At 43.0% G+C, this 20,417-nt stretch overlaps 1 protein-coding gene across 1 annotated transcript in view; it reads left to right on the forward strand.

Moving 5' to 3' along the window:
• ACSS1 (acyl-CoA synthetase short chain family member 1) overlaps window positions 1-20,417 on the forward strand; it is a 1,456,620-nt gene that overhangs the window by 284,355 nt on the left and 1,151,848 nt on the right. The window lies entirely within an intron of this gene.

A 20,417-nucleotide genomic window follows, 5' to 3' on the forward strand; every position in this document is an offset into this window, starting at 1 on the left:
AAGGCCCCAGGGCCATTAGCCTAGTAACTTCTTATGATCCTATAATAATCTGTATGAATGTTGTTATTGTCCTTGAGGATCTGCACCCAAAATCCCACTTCTTTATTTATTGAATCCCCCCCCCCCAGCTTCATCATCATCCCTTTCCACTTTGAATTTTAGTTTTATACTTGTGTTATGTTGAGTGTATTGACTATTAAATGCATATCACATTACAGGGACTGAAATAGCTATGTTGTTACATTAATAAATAAGGCATGTTAGCTAAGTAGAAAGTTGGAAATGTGCTTACTGAAACACTTGGAATGCCATAATGCTTTTTTTTTGTTATATTCTAACTTTGCCTACACGTATAGCAATTCATAGGTAGATACATTACTGTTCTGCACTATATCTGAATACTGATACTTGTTGAAGTTAATGTTTTAATGACTGGAAACATAAAATGGAAGGTGTTCAACTGGAGATGATTTATGTCCTGGAGAGTTTGCACTTTATTCTCCATGATACAAGTATTGCAGTTGCTTAAAACATCCCTAGCATCTGCCCTTGTAGATGCAATTTGTCTCCTACTTGGGAATACAGTAACTATTGGGTGATGCAAGGAACACTGTATTACTGTATTGTCCATTTACTGCTTCTTTAGTGAGCATTTATATAAACGACCAGCTGATGACAAGTATATGAGACTTAAATGAATGGTGCTCATACGGTTATGTAGTAGTTTCTTCTATGTGGAATGGTCAGTGCTGGTTTCAGGTGTGATGGTGTGATTCTTCTACTGCTGAAAGAGCTGCTGTTCTGCAATTGTAGTACTCTAAATACATTTAATCTGCTGTTTTCAGTGTTATTTTTGTGGTTCCCTAACACCTGTGCTCCAAACCAGTCATTTTAAATTAAGAGAGTTGAAGTCTGCACTCATGTTGTAGGAGAGGGCTGATTTCACCTTTCTGAGCTGGGAATTGCTGATGGAAAGATTATTGTAAGCTTACTTGGTTGGCCTGTGAGCATACCTACTTTAAAACTTCGTTTTTTTCTGCTTGTATACAAGTCTTAAGTTTGAGCAAGTCTTAGCTCATTTATTCAGAGCGGCTCATCGTTTGGCAATTACGGCAGAAGTTTGAGAGATTTTGCTTGCATCTGAAGCCACCATCCTTGTCAAGAAAAACAAAATTAAGTATTATTTTGCATGTGTATTGCTTGTTTTCAATGCATTCTTAAAGATTTCTGTGCTATTTATTGATTTCCCTGCACTTGCTTAAAGTTTTAAGTTGCAGTCTTCCATTGCTGTAAGGGCTGCTGTTCTGCAGGTATAGTGCTCCAAATACAATGTATCAGCTATTTTAAGTTCTTTTAGAAGTCTGTATTTGTTGTACCTCAACACTTAGGCTTTGAACCATTCATTTTTCATTAGGAGGTCAAAGTCTACACTCTTGTGGCAGGAGAGGCTGATTTCACCTATCTGAGCTGGGGATTGCTGGTGTAAAGCTTATTGTGTGCTTACCTGATTGGCCTGTGGGCATACCGACTTTAAAACTTGCTTTTTTCTGATTGTATATAAGCCTTGCATTTGGTGAAGCTGCACTTTGTGCAGCAGTGGTTAGTAGTTCCCTGTATATATATATCTATATATATATATATATATATATATATATATATATATAATCACTAGAAACTGTACATTTCCCTATAAAAACTACCTTTGAAATTGTCCACAGTCCCACACTACTCAAGGAGCAACTAGTTTGCGCTCTGACCAAAGCTGCCGCATTTAATTAGTGCTAGATTACATTATTACAATACTCAGACCTATCGCTGCTCAAATAGTAACTGGTTTGTTTACTGGGCAGCATCACTGCATAGGTTAGCTGTAGATTGCACTAAGTAAACACCATCTCTCATCCCATTGCAACACCCCCAGTTCAGTTCCCTTTTAAAGTAAATATTAAGGACCTGCAGCCATGGATAGGCACTTTCCTGCTATCTGTGCATCTGGCTTGATGCACATGGGCATCCTGAGGCAATGTAGCAATTGCCTAATGTACACTGACAACCTTCTAATACTGAAACAGTTGAATACAGTGTGTGAGAGATCTAGTTACACAATGCCACTGGAGGCAAGACTCTCACATACAAACACAAAAAATGCCAAACAAGTTGTCAGTGACACACACACACACACACACACACACACACACACACACACACACACACACACCACAATGCTTACTAAGGACGAGACACATAGAGCTACATATGCAGAGAGGTATTCTTGTGTAACTTACCCAGTTCTCATAAGCCTCCTAGATGCAATCCTCAGAAACTCTTCATGAGCACAATCAAGACAGCTCCCACCACAACACCTAAAACTACATCTTGGTGTGTCTGAACTCTCATGCCCATAAGGCATAACACCACACAATCCATTATTTTGGTCATAGGACACTTTGTTGTGCGACACACCAGTGTCCCTGTCACCAGGCTGGATATGGAGAAGGTTATAGTTAGTTGCCTGTCAGGAACCAGGATTTGCCAGATTATGCAAGCACTCAGGTCACTAAACCAAGTACCAGTATAGCTCAGTCATAGTCCATGTGGGCATAAATGACCTGAGACACACCTCCCTGAACTATATGAAGAAAAACATGATTGATCTCTCAGAATATGTGTCACAGGCTAGTATGAGCCTAGCATTGAGCAGCATTCTACCATCTCCAAGAATGATGCCACAATACCAACAGAAAATGATTGACTTTAATAACTGGCTTAGCTACCAGTGTCATTTCAAAGGAGTCCAATATTTGTCAGTCTGGAAGAACATGATTGACAGGCCACTCTGCTTTTCCAGGGATGACCTTCACGTATCATCACTAGGCTTTCGGATATTGGCCAAAACATTATCTACCCCTATAGTAACTTACTTTTTAGGCATTTTCAAACAGACAAACCTTCCAGTATAGCAAAATCTACTCGGAATAAGCTAAACATGTTACTGCTCAATGCTAGGATTCTCAACAAGAAACTACACTCCCTGGAAGCTCTCCTCACCCTGGAGAATGTTGATATCTATGTAGTTACTGAGTCATGGTTCAAAGCCATGAAAAGCACCCTGACAGTGTAAGGCTATAATGTCTTTCACACGTTCTGACCACCCACTGCACACAAAACAACAAAAGATGGAAGTGTACCCATCTACATAAAGGATAAGAGCACCTGAAGACTGGTCAAACAATATGATATGTTTAAGCTAGTCCATGTCCAAATAACCATCAGAAAAATCCCTTACCATATCCTTGCTAGCTACAGGTCTCCCACCATGAACCAGGAAAGCATATCTCATACCTGAATTTACTAGAATCACTTACCATTCAGCCCACTACCATAATCATGGTGATTTCAACTACTCCCTCATTAGTGGGGAGGCATACACAACCACTAACATGCAGGCTCAAGGATTTCTAGACTTTGTTAATGCAAATGCCCTGGAACAGCTAGTCTGGATTCTCATTAGGGGTAAAAATATCCTAGACCTGATACTGACAACTGTGGGAGAGCATTGCGTGACCCCCCCCCCCCCCCAAGTGTGATGTCTTCACTGGTTTGATCAGATCACAAAGCAGTCTCCCTTGAAATAAATATAAAACTAGAACCCCCATCTAACCCCAAAACTTTTAAGAACTTTTCTAAGACAAACTACCTCCTATTAAGTGACAGCATAGCTACTTTCCAAGACCCCCCCCAAAACTCAGAAAGATTCAAACATTCAAGATTCAAAGAAAACTTATTGTCATTTAGGAAACACAAGTTCAACCTGTGAAGATTGGAGGAAGATGGGCGAAGGCTGCCAGCCTAGTCAAATAGAATTTGATACATAATTCTATCTATTGTATAAATAACTGTAAATTACAGGCTTGTGTTTTTAAATGAAAGAAAACACTGTAAAATGTGAACTTCAAGATTGTTGCAACATTGCCATCTGCTGTAAGGAAAACCAAGCCAAGCATTTCAAATGTGTCTTTTGAAACTGAATCTCTTTGACGTTTACAAGTCGGCACCAGTGAGTCTGGATGAAAGTTTCAGACCCATTGTTTTAAGGTTAAAGTTAAGGGCCAGAATTTACATAATGGAAGGTGCTTTATTGCTCTGGTTTCTGCTAGAGTGTATATGTGAAATGCCTTTTATTGTTGTAGTCTCCTGAGCAGGTGTTAGCTTGCTAAATAATGCAGTTTGTGGCCTGGGAACTCCAGACTAAGTGTCAAAATGATGTAATTTGGGAGGGCCTTAGAGAGCTGTTGGTTAGTATTTAAAAACTATTGTTGAGTGAGGGACTGAAGAGCATTTCATTTTGATCTTGGACATCTAACTCAGCACTGCTTATGCTTTATATATGTAAGTAGTAGTGTTTTCTCTTAAGATTAGCTAAAGATTAGAAAGTAAGATTAAGTGTTTTTCTTTGACATCAGACCTATCCTACTGTATTGTTTTAAGTTTTTGTGTGATCTCTGAACTCTTAGATATCTCTGTGGTGCAGTAGTTTTGTCTTGTGTTTTAATTATTTATTATTAAATATTTTAAAACTTTTACCTGTGGCTGGTTTATGTAGAGATAATTTAACCTCTAAAGTACATTACATATTTACAGATTTTACTGTCTAAGTCACTCCAAATTAAGCCTTGACTGTCGAGTCATACTACCATTGGATTATAATATTGCACAGTAATAACTGGACACCCTTTTAATTGCCTTTTAGTAGCTGATAATTATATTAAGCTGGTGGTGGCAGTAATTACTACCGTATGGTCTGGGTAATAGGGGCACAGCTGGAGAACCTGTGCCAGCCTTTTCCCAGGAGGGTCTGTGTGGTTGTATTGTCTGGATCCCTTGCACTTGCAAGAGGACTGTTCTATCTGCCATGCTTTCAGTCACCAAGCATTGGTAGACAGAAAGAACAAACTTATTCTGAAGGGCCTTCTTTACTGTTCTGTTGGGGAAGCCATATCTGGATCTCCGGACAAGACCAAACATAAATCTGGACATGATTTTCTTCTTCTTCTTCCTCCTCTAGATCCTTGCAGGTGAAGAAACACTCAGCCTTGGTTCCGAGTACTTCCTCAGCACTGAACCCAAAAAAAGAAGAAGACATTGGAACCAACTAAAATCCTCGACCCCAAAGCATACCTCTGAACTGATTCATGCTTCCTCAGTTCAGATTCCTTCTTCGGATCAGGAACAATTGTCTTCTCTCTTTAATCCACTACCAAAGACCCAGTATTCACCTTCAGTGGACCCTTTTGCTGACAGGCAACCGTCTCCATTCTTAGATAGACCAAAGTGCCCCTTGGTGGTCTCTGTCCATTCATCCATGAGTCCCACAGAAGTTAACATGGAGAGGTTGGAGATGAAGATAGTTTGGGCCCAAAGCATGTTGTGCACTTCGTCGGTTCCTCCTTCTTTGAGACAGGCACTGACACCTTCCACTTCCCCTTCCATTCCTTCTCCTCTAACCTCCACAGGTACTTTAGAGTTCTCATTTCCAAACTTCTGCTTTTCTTCAGAATGGACAACTGCCCTGAGCACTAAAGTTATGTTGGAACTGGAGTCTTCTCAGGGCCACAGCTTGGCAGTTGGTTCCAAGTCATTGGGGTCTGCTCTCAGTTTATCAGAGCAGCCCCAGTGTCTCAGTGAATTGACATGGATGAGTTTGGGTCTGACTTCAGTCTCGAGGGGGCTTCATTGGGATGGGGGGACTTTGGCACCAAGGCCTTCCTTTTAGGCCCCGGATGACCTCTTCTCTTCTGGTGGGTCAGCCTTCGAGGCCAGGAACAGGGTAGTGGCTGCTTCCAGTACCAGGTCGGTTCCTTTCTCCTTGGAGCCCCTATCCTAGGCTGTTTTGGGTCCGGAGCAAACACCAACCCCTCTATAGGGTCAGCTGCTACTGCAACCTCAGGCTACCTAGCAGGGTACCCTTTCTTCTTCCGAAACCTCTGCAGATGTCCCCCCTGAGGAAGTCCCTTGGAAGAAATTGTGTAAGGGGAAACACCTGGTCTGTCCAGAAGAATCCATCACAGAAGATGTGAATTTCGATGAGGGTGAAGGGCCTCCCAGATCACCTCCTGATGATGTCCTACTTAAGCAGAGAGAATGTTGGAAGTCCCTCAACCCTTCAAGTGAGGAATCTGTGTACCTACAGGCTTTCAGTACCCACCCAACTACTTCCTGGGTATCTCCACCCATCGATGAGTTCATCGAATTGATCTCTCATCGGGTGTGGAAGACCCCTGACGACACTGAACCAGTTCCCAAGAGACCAGACAAAATTATCACAACCTCAGAGGATAAGCCTTTTTGGACTAAGGGAAATCCAGTAGATGCCATGGTGGTAGCGTCGGCCACTAAAAAGAACTAATGGAAGAAAGTTCCTGTATCCATCCCCCCGACAAGGAGTCACAGGTGATGAATAGATTTGGGAAGTGAGTTTATGCTTCATTGACCTTTGCCCTATGGTCTTTGAACTACCTGGCACATTTTACAAGATTGCAGAGAGATCTGATAACAGAGCTGTCCGATACTCTCTCAGGAGCTGTTTCTGGAGAGGTACGGGATTCATTCACTTCTCTGTTGGCTACCCTGACATCCATTTCCATTTCGTCCATGAGGCTCATTTCTCATGTTGCTGAAGGAATGACAAGAGCAGTGATTTCAGGCATATCCATAAGAAGGTACACCTGGATGCACTTGCGCAATTTTGTGGAGCACTTCTAGTCATCATAGTCAACTTCAACAAATCCTCGCTAGAACCAACACAAAATTTTACTTTTATAGGTAGGAGCATTGTCAGACACTAGAACCTCCATTGCCTCACTTCCTCGTCTCGATTGGAAACTATCCAGATTCAGGTCCATACACTATTACAAAGAAAAAGAGTTCTAGCACAGCTAGTATTTCAAGCATTAGGATCAATGACAGCCATCAAAACTCTTGTTCTACTAGCCAGGTTTCACATGAGAATTTTACAATGGCTACCTGTGGTATAATGGTCCATCCTTCAGCATCCCTTGTCAATGCCAATATTAATCACCAACACATGCAAAGGAGATCTCCCATGGTGGATTCATTCAAATCAAGTCCTACAAGGGTGCCCATTCATTCCCCCTCAACCCAAGGCCACAGTGACCACAGACACTTCTCATCTGGGGGGGCATTGCAAGGTAAAGACAGTCCAAGGCACTTGGTCCCCATTAGAGGCCAATCTGCACATATTTTTTTTCGAAATGAGAGTGGTGCTGTTAGCATTATAAGCATTTCAGGACTGTCTGCCTCTAGGGATGATTGTGATTCAGACAGACAACACGTCAGTGGTCTTGTACATCAGCAAACAGTGAGGGACCAGATCTTACCCCTTATGGAGAGAAGCCCTCAGATTATGGCAGTGGGCTATCTCATCCAACTGATTTCTGATCACAGTGCATATTCTGTGGAAGTCCATTGTGATAGCAGACAAATTGAGCAGGTGCATCCTTCTACCTCACAAATGGTCCCTCAACCCAAAAGTATCAGAAAGGATTTTCTGCGCATGGGGCCAGGCTTGCTACAACCTTTATGCCTCCCCTCTGAACAACAAATGCAGTAGCTAGTTTGCCCTCATCCCCCCAGAAGAGGAATTGCTGAGGGATGCTCTTCTTCACAGTTGGCCACCCGGTCTCCTTTACGCCTTTCCTCTGGCCCCACTAATTCCCAAATTTCTACAGAAAGTAGCCAAATTGAAGAGCAATGTCATCCTTATTGCCTCCTTTTGGCCTCGGCAAATTTAGTTCCCCTTCCTATGGCCTCATCTGGTGCAAAGACCTTGGATTTTGGATCCAGTTCTGGACCTCCTATCACACCCAATGGGCATCAGTCACGCAGACATTACAACTCTCAAGCTGACAGCTTAGTATCTCCAATTCCATTTGTGGCCAGGCATGATATGCTGTCTTCCCTAGTTAGATGCATACTTTTGCCGTCTCATAAACCATCTCCTCACAAACTTTACGCAAGTAAATGGAAAAGATTCGTTCACTGGGCCTCCCTACATCACCTTGATCCTTTTTCAGCATCAATCCATGAAATTCTTCATTTCCTAACTTCTATTTTCAATGATGGCGCCTCCACTTGTACGGTTGAAGTCCAACTAGCAATCATCTCTAATTTTCACAGTGGTTTCCATGGATCATCCGTTGCTTCAAATAGACTTTGTAAAGCCTTTTTAAAAGGTGCTCTCCTCTTAAAGCCTCTTTATAAGGACCCTACTCCTCCTCGGGACCTTATCTTGAGTCTGCAAGCTCTGACACAACCCCCTTTTGCGCCTGCCTCTAGATGTAATCTGAAGTTTCTGTCCTGGAAAACTATCTTTTTAATAACCATTAACTCAGCTAGAAGAATTTCGGAAATTCAGGCACTTTCGTCTAGACTGCCATATTTGATTTTCCACAAAGATAGAGTTTCTCTCAGAACCAACCCAGCCTTTCTACCTAAGTAGTGTTAGAAACCAACTTTAATTAATGCATTAACCTTCCAGTGTTTTCCCAAATTATTCTAACAAAGGCAAGTACTCATTACGTCTGTTAGATGTTCACAGACAGCTAAGATTCTACCTTGACAGGACCAAGGACATGAGGAAGTCTGATCAGCTCTTTGTTTCCTTTTCACATATTAAATTGGGACAACCTGTAAACAAAGTAACCCTAGCTAAGTGGATTTCAGACTGCATTTCTTTCATTTATAGGATGGAGGGTATTTCTTTACCTATTCCTCCAAAAGCACATTCAACTAGAGCGGTAGCTACTTCTGCTGTCGTCCAGTCGAGAACTTCCATGGATGACATCTATGCAGTTGCAATGTGGGCATCTCCCTATACCTTTATTACTCATTACAAATTAGACCTGGTCTCTAGGGGAAGAGCATCATTTGGTTTGATATTGCTCAGGAATATCCTTCCTTGAGTCCACCCAGTGTTCTAAGTAGCTGGGGTCTCTGCCCCAAAGGTGATGACAGGATGAAGATCGACAACTTCAGATAAAGAAGTTATGTCTTACCATAAAGTTCCACCTGAGTTGTCCATCTTCATCTGTCATCAACTCCCCTCCCTCCTTCCCCTGCCTGATTTCCTGGGAGAACGGACATTCACCTGAAATTTTTCCTTTTGGAATATAATTTTACTCCATATATTTATTTTCCATTTATTTTTACATATTCATTTCATTTATCAGCAAACTCGATGTGAGGTAATCTCCCTAAGCATTATGGGTAAGGGATGTACTCGAGAGTTTTTGGAGTCCACAAGCTATAGAAATGACCAAATTTGTTCTGAAGGATCAGAACCGAATCCACAGGTGATGACAGATGAGGATGGACAACTCAGATGGACCGTTATGTACAGGCCATCACAGATGCATAGCAAAGGATGATGACCATCTTAAACATGGCAGAGTTAACTGTTTTGTATACTAATTACCAAATGCAGTAAAACTATGAGACTAGTTAACAACAATAAAACTCAGTTTAAAAGATGTTTTCCCAATACTGCCGTTAGTGGACTATAACATTTTGACAGCAAGTATTAAGCATCTGCTAGCCTGCATATCTTATAGAAGCCACAAACTTCTTTTATAGGTTTCATCAAGCTGAAGCTTGAACTGATTTGGTTCAGTTGGTTGAAGTCTCACTGAATTTGGGCTCAAAAAAACACAGAGGTAGCCCTTGGTAGTCCCATTGAACGTTTGCAAAGTTACAACTTGAAGGGCATTGTTATCCCAAGACAGGATCCAAAGCATTCTGGAGATGGTTTAGCTCCCCCTGTCAGCCCTCTAGCCCCACAGATGGTAAATTATTTAATATATCCCAAACCCCTATTCTCAATGATAATATCAAAAGCAATAAAAAAATGAAGAACATTATCAGTTCTATTAAGGACCCTGTGAACATAGGCCAGCATTTGAAGCTACTACAGTACTTGCACCTTGATAAAGCACTCTTATTATAGATAGTACCCCACCAGCCTAAAACCCACTTCCCCCGGAGTCCTTTGAAAGTCTCTTTATCTACTACTTCTAGTATGTCGAGGGATCAGTTGCTAGTGTCCTCTCCAGCTCAACTGGTGAACCTGGGAATATTGAGGCAATGTTACAACTGCCTCATGTACACAGACAATCCTCTCCTTCTCCCACAAAACACAAATACATGCGAGAGATGCAACTATACGGCCAAACTGGAGGCTGAGCTCTCTCAACATAGGACTGGCAAGACCAGACAGGAGGAGAAGGTAACCACACACAATACATACCCAGTCACACATGGTACCATCACAACTTCAAATCATACATACTCACACAAAGACATACCGGCTCTGATCAAAATTTACCAAAACAGCAGAGGCCACCAAAGCAGACACCCAAACAACTACCACCTCACGACCCAACACATGCAACACATAGACCACACAGTCAGAGTGTCAAACAGTCACAGCCCTTAAGGCCAAACAAAATGCCAGACACACTTGTCATTGGTGATTCCATAGTCAGACACACTGACGTCCCGCCACCAGACTGAGTAAAGAGAAGGTCACAGTAAGCTGCCTGTCAGGCGCTAGAATCCGCCACATAACGCAAGCACTCAGGTCTCTCAACAGCAGGTACAAGTACGACTCAGTCATTGTCCACGCTGGTGTCAACGACCTGAGTGACTACATGAAAGGGACATCGAGGAGCTCTCTGATTATGTAGCCCAGGCAGGTATGACCCTGACCTTGAGCAGTATCCTACCTTCACCTAGAATGATGCCACAATACAGTGATAAGATGATCAGCTTTAATAATTGGCTTAAATTCTGGTGTCATTCAAAGGGGATCCAATGTCTGTCTGCCTGGGATGACATGCTGGACAAGCCACGCTGTCGCAAGGGACGGCTTGCACCTGTCACCCTGGGCTCCGGATATTGGCAAAGGCTCTTGCCACCCCCATAGTGCCTTTTTAGGCAAGGCTCAAATTCTAAACCTACCACCCTAGAACACCAAAAAAAAAAACTAAGGGTAATGCTGCTCAATGCCAGAAGTCTCAATCTCAAGATGCACGAGGCCCTTCTCAATATGGAGAACATCGATGTCTGTGCTGTGACAGAAACCTGGTTCAAGGCTCCTGAGAGCACCCCAGCACTAACAGGTTTCACCATCATGCCCGCCCAAAATCCGGACAACACCAGGAAGGAAGGGGGGGAGTCCATATTCATAAAGGACACCCACACCTCAAGGTTGGTGGCAACGCATGATGCATCGGAGACCATCCAGGTGCAATTAACCATAGGCAAGACTGCTCTGCAATTTGTAGCATGTTACAGGCCACCCTCTCAAACTCAGGAACCTCACATGGCCTTCCTGAAAACATTGGAGGATAAATGTATCTCCAAATACCATCATACTAGGTGACTTTAACTACCCTAATATAGACTGGGAACACTACTCAAGCCCGAACACTCTAACCCAAAGATTCCTGGAGTTCATAAACTCAAATGCCATGGAACAACTAGTCACCATCCCCACAAGAGGAAAAACATACTTGATCTCATCATCACGAACATGGGATCAAAATGTTCAACACGAAGTATACCCCTCACTGGTGAGATCAGATCATAAACTAATCTCGCTGGAGGTCCTCATCCCGCCCCCACCTGAAACAAAAAGACCACAGTGAAAAACTTCTCAAAAGCCGATTTCACACTTCTAAAAACTAGTGTGGTCTCCTTTAAGGCCCCTGAGCCAGTGGTAAACATTACTCAAACCGCTGAATCACTTACAAATGCCTTCTACCAGCACCTACAGGACTGCATGGATCAGGCAATCCCAAACAAAACTAAGACTCTCTGTACCAAAGGCAAGGCCCAGTCTGGTGGACCCCAGCCATAAACAAGCTCTACAACAAAAGGAGGAAGCTACTACAAGATAGAGCAAAATCCTTGAAAGGTAAGACACCTTTGATCATTATAAGTAAAAACTAAGAGCTCTCATAAAATCATCCAAGGCAAATTTTGAGAGAAAAATCGCCAAGGACTCTAAAGAGAATCATAAGGCCTTCTTTAGCTATGTTAGAAACCTAGGAGGAAACTCCCAGATATGCTCAGAATTAGTTCAAAATGATGTGAAAATTACTGAACCTACACACATTGCCAACATACTGGCTGACAGGTTCAGTGCAAACTTCTCCCAAAAGGAGAGATATCTATTCCAGAGGATTGTAGCCCCAAACATCTCCAACGCCCAGGTGAGAACTGCCCTCACTAAGGCAAAAACACAGCATCCATGGGACGGATGGTGTCCCCGGCTGTGTGCTTCATGAACTCAATGAGGAATTAAACCCACAGTTAGGACAGCTGTTTAATCTTAGCCTCACCTCAGGATAAGGAGTGGACTGTGGTCCCACTTCATAAGGGCGGTGCCTCCACAGACCCTGAAATTACATTAGCTTGACAAGCCTTATCTGCAAAGCCATGGAGAGGATCATAATGGAACTCATAAATAAAGACATAGGGAACTTGCAGACTTTGGATCCAACTCAGTTTGGCTTTGTCAAAGGCAGATCCTGCCTCTTAAACTTGGTTGACTTTTTCGAGACAGTCACCAAGGCCATTGATGAGGGAAAGGCAGTCCATACAGCCTACCTCGACCTGGCAAAGGCCTTCGACACAATACCCCACTCAGGTATCATCGAAAAACTCATCAGCTTGAATGTAAACCCATACATCACAAGATGGGTTGCAAACTGGCTAAGTGACAGAACCCACAGGGTCAGAGTTGCTGGAGCCATGTCAGACTCAAAGCCTGTCACAAGTGGTGTCCCACAGGGCTCAGTCCTGGGTCCACTCTTGTTCGGCATCTACTTTTCTGAAGTACAAGCAAACACAGGAGGGTTATGGCTGACAAAGTTTGCAGATGACTGCAAACTGGGCCATAGTCGAAAACACATCTGACACAGATATCCTCCAGAAGGGCCTCACAGAAATGGATAACTGGTGCCAGAGCCATGGCCTGAAGTTAAACGCCAAAAATGCATAGTCATACCCTTTGGGAAAAACAAGGCTACCCCTAGCTACCATATAGGTGGCAATCCACTGAGCACAGAAAAAGTCATCAGAGATCTGGGGACCCAGGTTGACAGTAGCCTTCGCTTGACACTCATGTTGCTAAAGTAGTTAGGAAAACCTTCTATATCACCCACCTGATCATGAAGGGATTCACATCTAGATCAAGGAGGTCATCGTCCCCTGTACTCATCACTTATTAGACCTATGATTGAGTACAATGCCCGCTCGGAATGTATCTGACCAGACACCTGCTGCAGCTTGAAAGGCCCCAAAAGTTCCTCACCAAAAGGATAAAGGGTCTCAAAAATATGTCTTATGCTGCCCGACTGAAAGAACTCCAGCTCTATTCAGTCTCATACCGCTTGCTCAGAGGTGACCTGTGCCTGACATATAAGGCCATGTCAAACCCAGATTTGATGAATATGCTTCACCTCAAAAATCTAGATCCCTCAGAACCACAAGGGCGGAGACTTAAACCTTGACACGGTTATAAATAGAACGTGCTGGAGGGACAGATTCATCACCCAGAGACTCCCTATGCTGTGGAACAAAATCCCGGTACATGTGAGGCAGAGCACCTCTCTGGTCTTGTTCAAGAGGAATCTTGACCAATGGATGGGAGATTGCAGATATACCCCAGGGATTACTTCAGCGTCACTGCTTGACAGAGGCACAGCAAAATGATAGGCATAGTTTTTATTCAAACTAAAGGGCCACATAACTATGGGCTAGGCTTATAAATGCCCTTGGGCAGATAGCCTAGTATGAACCTATGAACCTATGAACCTATTACAAATCCTTCTTTAGCTCTGTTAGAAAACTAAGAAACAATACCGCAATATTTTTGCAGACAAATACAGTGCAAAATTTACCCCTGAGATGTTTATCTAAAGTCCTGAAATATCTGAGTTCTTTACTCCTTCAGTTATCTGTAAAGGTCATTTACAGAAAGTGCTAACCAAGACCAAAAATGCTTCCTCCATGGGACCTGACAATATAGTTGATTGCTAAATATTGTTAAACGTGCCCTTGAGACACACTCTTTAAATTGTTTAACCTAAGCTTAGCTACTGGTTTTGTCCCTGATGAGTGGTGGACTGCAATGTTAATGCTCCTGCATAAGGGTGGCCTTACAACTAATTTGGAAAATTACAGCTGTATCAGCCTTACAGCCGTTATCTACGAACCCATGAAATGTATTATAATTTACCTCATAAACTATGATATCAAGAATCTTATTAGACATGACCCCAACAGTTTGGATTGTTCATAGGTAAAAAAAAACAGGCAATCTGTCCTTTACAAGCCTAGCCAAAAAAAGCTATTCAAATGTTCCCTGTAGACTCAAGGAGGACAAAACAAGATAGACCAAGGGAGAATTTGAGGATGCCCTTCCAATTACCTAGGTTTACCTTGAAAGTGGCAAGGGTACTACTCTCCTTTACATGTAGTGGAAGCTTGTTCAAGAGGCAAGAGATATGTTGGGATATGAATCTATCATACCAACATGATTTATTTGTCTGCTCATGAAAGTTTAGTTCCTTAAACAGAGTATTTTTATGTATCATTAGTCCTGTGATGGAATAGAAGATCAAACAGAGTTGGAACTTTCATGGCTCAAAAGGCTAGACGTAGATCTCCACAGAGAAGTCTGTAAGAGACTGAGCAAAGAGAGGGCTGCCGGTTTCTCCTAGAGCTTTTGTTGCCACTAATCTTTTAGTTATGAATCTCTGAGGTCTCTCAAGTTGTGTAATATATTTAGGCATATATATATATATATATATATATATATATATATATATATATATATATATATATATATATATATGCCAAAAGGTGCATTATATATGACACAGGTATAGGAGAATTAAGACTTTGTGAAAGGTAGATCCTATCTATTGAATCTGGAAAACATTTGTGAGAGAATTACTGAGGCTGTAGATGGTAGCCATGCTGTACACGTGACATATCTTGTTTTGGCCATAGCCTTCAGCAGTGTTGCCCCTGCTGGGATCATAAAGCAACTAGATGGATTGAAAGCTTGAAACTAAAGGATTGAAGGCTTTTTCAGCCGAGATGTCAGAGAGAGATATCTTTGTGCTTTATTGTGCAATAAATTTCCTGTGGAATCTGTGGCTGGTCATATTTCATCATTTTGTTTTCGTTTGTGGTGTTAGTCTGTGTTGTCAATCTTCTCTAATCCTTGACATTCCCCACTCCTTCCCCCAGCCTGAGAATCTTAGTGGATCAAATACTTCCTAGACTGGCTTCTGAGCAGGGAATTTCTGGTTAGAGGCTTATAGTGCTTGCATATTCTAACTGTTTCTTACTGAAATTGGTACACCTTGTTTTCTGTAGCATAGACTAGATCCAGGCCTGCTGAATCTAGCTTTATTTGTATGCTTGTTGTTTGTTTATTTCCCTAAAATGCTAATTCCAGCTAAAACGCGGCCTTTTAGCACTTCTGTGGATCCCTAGTGATATCTGCATTGCTTACTGTACTTATTTCCTTGTTTCACTTGAAAGAAAGTTACTGTTTGTCGTTTTTGCATTTAAGTTACCTGTAACACATTGCATTTAAGTTACCTGGCACTTGCTCACTAAAGCAATTATATAAGTCAGCTCTAAAAAATTAAAAGCACTACACCCTCACAAACTCCCCTTGAGTACCTTGTTCCCCATTGGCCCTTTTTTTCAATTATAAAGGAATTCCCAATACTATTCTAGCATGTCCAAAGGTCATTTGTCAATCTCCTCTCCGGTCCAGCTGGTGAATCTGGGAATGTTGAGGCAATGTTACAACTGCCTCATGTACACAGACAACCCTCTCCTCCTCCCAACAAATTCCAACATATGTGAGAGATGCAACCATATAGCCAAACTGGAGGCTAAGCTCTCTCAACTCAGTACTGGCGTAACCAGTCAGGAGGAGAAGGAAACCACACTCACTACAATTCCAGTCTCACATAGACCTACCATGACAACAAACCAAACACATAAACACACAAAACATACTGAGGCTCTAAATAAAAATCTGCCTAAGCAGCAGAGACCTCCAAAGCAGACACCCAAGCAACCGCTACCCCAAAACAAAACACGTGCAACACATAGCTCACAAAGCCAGTGTGTCAACAGTCACAGCCCTTAAGGCTAAACAACACACCTGATACACTTGTAATAGGTGACTCTATCATCAGGCACACTGACATCCACCAGGCTGAACAAGGAGAAGGTCACGGTGAGCTGCCTGTTGGGTGCTAGGATCCGCCACATAACACAAGCACTCAGGTCACTCCAAGGCAAGTACAAATATGACTCAGTCATTGTCCATGCTGGTGTGAATGACCTGAGACGTACCTTCCTGGACTACATGAAAAGAGACATAGAGGAGCTCTCTGAGCATGTAGCCCAGGCTGGTATGACCCTGACCTTGAGTAGCATCTTACCCTCACCAAGAATGATGCCACAATATGAAGACAAGATGATCACTTTCAACAATTGGCTTAAGTGTTGGTGTCATTCAAAGGAGATCCAATGCCTGTCAGCCTGGGATGACATGCTCAACAAGCCACGATGCTTCGCTAGGGACGGCTTGCACCTGTCACCCCTGGGCTTTCGGCTATTGGCAAAGGCTCTTGCTACCCCCATAGTGCCTTTTTTAGTCAAGGCTCAAAAGACAAACCCACCTCCATAGGTATCACAAGGGATAAGAAACTAAGAGTAATGCTACTCAACGCCAGAAGTCTAAACCTCAAGATGCACGACTCAAACTCTCCTTAGCATGGAGAACATCAATATCTGTGAAGTAACAGAAACCTGGTTCAAGGCTCCCGAGAGCACCCCAGCACTACCAGGTAATACCTCATACCATGCTTTTCGGCCCCAAAACTTGGACCGAACCACAGAAGGAGGGGTGTATCAATATTCGTCAAAGATATCCACACCTCCAGGTTGGTGGCACAGCACGAAGCATCAGAGACTATCCATGTGCAACTAACTGTGGGTAAAACTGCCTTCCAGTTTATAGCCTGCTACAGACCACCCTCCCAAACACAGGAACCCCACTTGGCCTTCCTGAGAATAATGGAAAATATGAAGGTCTCTCCAAACACCATTATATTGGGCGACTTCAACTACCCAAACATAGACTGGGAGCATTACTCTAGCTCCAACACCCTAGCCCAAAGGTTCCTAGAATTTATAAACTCAAATGCTATGGAACAACTTGTTACCACTCCCACAAGAGGGGAAAATATACTGGACCTGATCATCACCAACATGGGGACACTATGCTCCAGACCAGAAGTGTATCCTTCACTGGTAAGATCAGACCATAAACTAATCTCACTGGATATTCACATCCCGAACCCACCCCCTGCCCAGAAAACCACAGTGAAAAACTTCTCTAAAGCAAATTTCACATGCCTCAAAACTGAGGCGAAATCCTTCAAAGCCCCCGGGCCTGTGGAAAATACGGCCCAGACCGCAGAATGCTTTATAAACACATTCTATGAACACCTTCAGGAATGCATGGATCATGCAATCCCAAATAAAACCAAGACCCAATCCTCCAAAGGCAGACGTCCTGTCTGGTGGACCCCAGCCATAAACAAAATATACAATAGAAGGAGGAAGCTACTACATGATAGAGCAAAATCCCAAAAGGGAAGGCATCTCTGATCAGTATTAGCAAAAACTACGGGCACCCATAAAATCGTCTAAGGCCAGCTTCGAGAGAAAAATTGCACAGGACACTAAGGATAATCACAAGGCTTTCTTTAGTTATGTTAGGAACCTGGGTGGGAATTCCCAGATATCCTCAGAATTAGTCCAAAATGACAAAAAATACACCGAGCCCACAGACATTGCCAACATCCTAGCTGACAGGTTCAGTGCAAACTTCTCCCCCCTCTCCCCACCAAAAGGGCAAATATCTATCCCAACAGAGTGCTGCCCCTGACATCTCAGATGCTCAGGTAAGAGCCGCCTCTCCAAAGCAAAAAACACAGCATCAATGGGACCAGATGGTGTCCCAGGCTGCGGCCTACATGAACTCCAAGAAGAGCTAAACCCAAACATAAAACTACTGTTCAATCTTAGCCTTACTACAGGATATGTACCCAAAGAGTGGCGTACAGCAACAGTGGTCCCTCTCCACAAAGGTGGTGCCTCAATGGATCCTGGAAACTATCGCCCCATAAGCCTGACTAGCTTGGTCTGTAAAGCTATGGAAAGGATCATCATGGACCTCATAAATAAAGATATTGGGGACCTACAGACACTGGATCCTACCCAGTTTGGCTTTGTTAAGGGCAGATCCTGCCTCTTAAACCTGGTCGATTTCTTTGAAACTGTCACCAAGGCCATTGACGAGGGGAAGGTGGTCCACACAGCCTACCTGAACCTCGCAAAAGCCTTCGATACAATACCCCACTCGGGCATTATAGATAAGCTCACCAGCTTAAATATAAACCCCTATGTCACTAGATGGGTTGCAAACTGGCTCAAGGACAGAACCCACATGGTTAGAATTGCTGGAGCCATGTCAGACTCCAAACCAGTTACAAGTGGCGTCCCACAAGGCTCAGTCCTGGGACCTCTCTTGTTCGGTATATATTTCTCTGCGGTACAGGCCAACACGGAAGGACTGTGGCTGACCAAGTTAGCAGATGACTGCAAATCGGGTGCCATAATCAGCTCTCCAGCCGACACAAGCATCCTCCAAAAGGGCCTCATAGAAACAGACAACTGGTGCCAGAGCCATGGTCTCAAGCTAAACGCCAAAAAGTGTATAGTCATCCCCTTTGGCAAAAGCAAAGTGCCCACAAATTACCACATAGGTGGTAATCCATTAAGTACAGAAGAAGTCATTAGGGACCTGGGGACCCAAGTTGATAGCAATCTCTCATTTGACAACCATGTGGCCAAAGTGGTTAGAAAATCATTTTATATAGCCCACCTAATCATGAAGGGATTCACATCTAGATCAGGGAGGTCATCGCCTCTTTACTCATCCCTCATCAGGCCCATAATTGAGTACAATGCCCCTTTGGGATGTACCTTACCAGACACCTGCAGCAACTGGAAAGACCCCAAAAGTACCTCACCAAGAGGATCAAAGGGCTCAAACAGATGCCATATGCTGCCCGGTTAAAGAAACTCCAGCTCTACTCAGTGGCATACCGCCTGCTCAGAGGCGATCTGTGCCTGACGATAAAGCCATGTCCAACCCGGAATTAATGGACATGCTGCACCTCAGAAAATCCAAATCCCATCGAGCTACGCACTCGAGAGACTTGAACCTCAGCACTGAAATAAATAGGACATGCTGGAGGGACAGATTCATAACCCAGAGGCTCCCTTCACTCTGGAATAAAATCCCAGTCCAGGTTAGGCAGAGTCCCACACTGACTCTCTTCAAGAGGAATCTTGATGAGTGGATGGGAGATCGTAGGTTTACCCCGGCTATCACTTCTGCTTCACTGTTAGAAAGAGGCACAGTATACTAACCTCAAAAAAAGGCATAGCAAAATTAATTTAAAATGGGTGGCGAAAGCCAAACACACTCTGGCTAGGCTTATAAATGCCCTAGGGCAGATAGCCTAGTATGAACCTATGAACCTATGAACCTATAATAGGGACACAGATCTGGTCTTTTCTTATTTACTATCTGTCTGCCACTATTTTAGGCAAACTCGATCTGAGGTAATTTAGAGAGCAGTATTGTGGGTAGAGCCTGACTCGAGAGTTTGGATGAAGTAAATGGCCGAGTTGGTTCGGAAGTTCAGAACCAAGCCAAACAGTCAAGGATTAGTGAAGATCAACAACACAGATGGAACGTTATGGTAAGACATAACTTCTTTTTATATAATATGTTTTCTCCTTAGACCACCACTGAAAATGGACTCAATCCAAGCTGGATGTCCTACAAGCATGCATATGCAATTTGTATATCTATATGTGAGTATGTGTGTGTGTGTGTGTGTGTGTGTGTGTGTGTGTGTGTGTGTGTGTGTGTGTGTGTGTTAGCAAGTAATTTATGTAGCCATGTATTTCTAAGTCAGCTTTCAGAGGAGACATTTACTGAAGGAATATTGCCTTATAAGAAAAAAAATAGAAAAACTGTTTAATACTGTTCAAGATTGATACCAAACGTTATAAGTAGAACTGGTCTCCCCCATTTTGCTTCTGTCTTTCAGGGTGGTACCCTATGAAATGAGAATATATTGTAACCTTTTTATTGCTTAACCACTGGTGAGACAGGTTGACAGACGAGATCAGACAGGAGTCCCCGTGGACTATGATGT

Source organism: Protopterus annectens, chromosome 1.part2 (genome assembly GCF_019279795.1).
Source record: "Protopterus annectens isolate FY-2018-M chromosome 1.part2, PAN1.0, whole genome shotgun sequence".
In the NCBI taxonomy this organism is placed as follows: Eukaryota; Metazoa; Chordata; order Ceratodontiformes; family Protopteridae; genus Protopterus; species Protopterus annectens.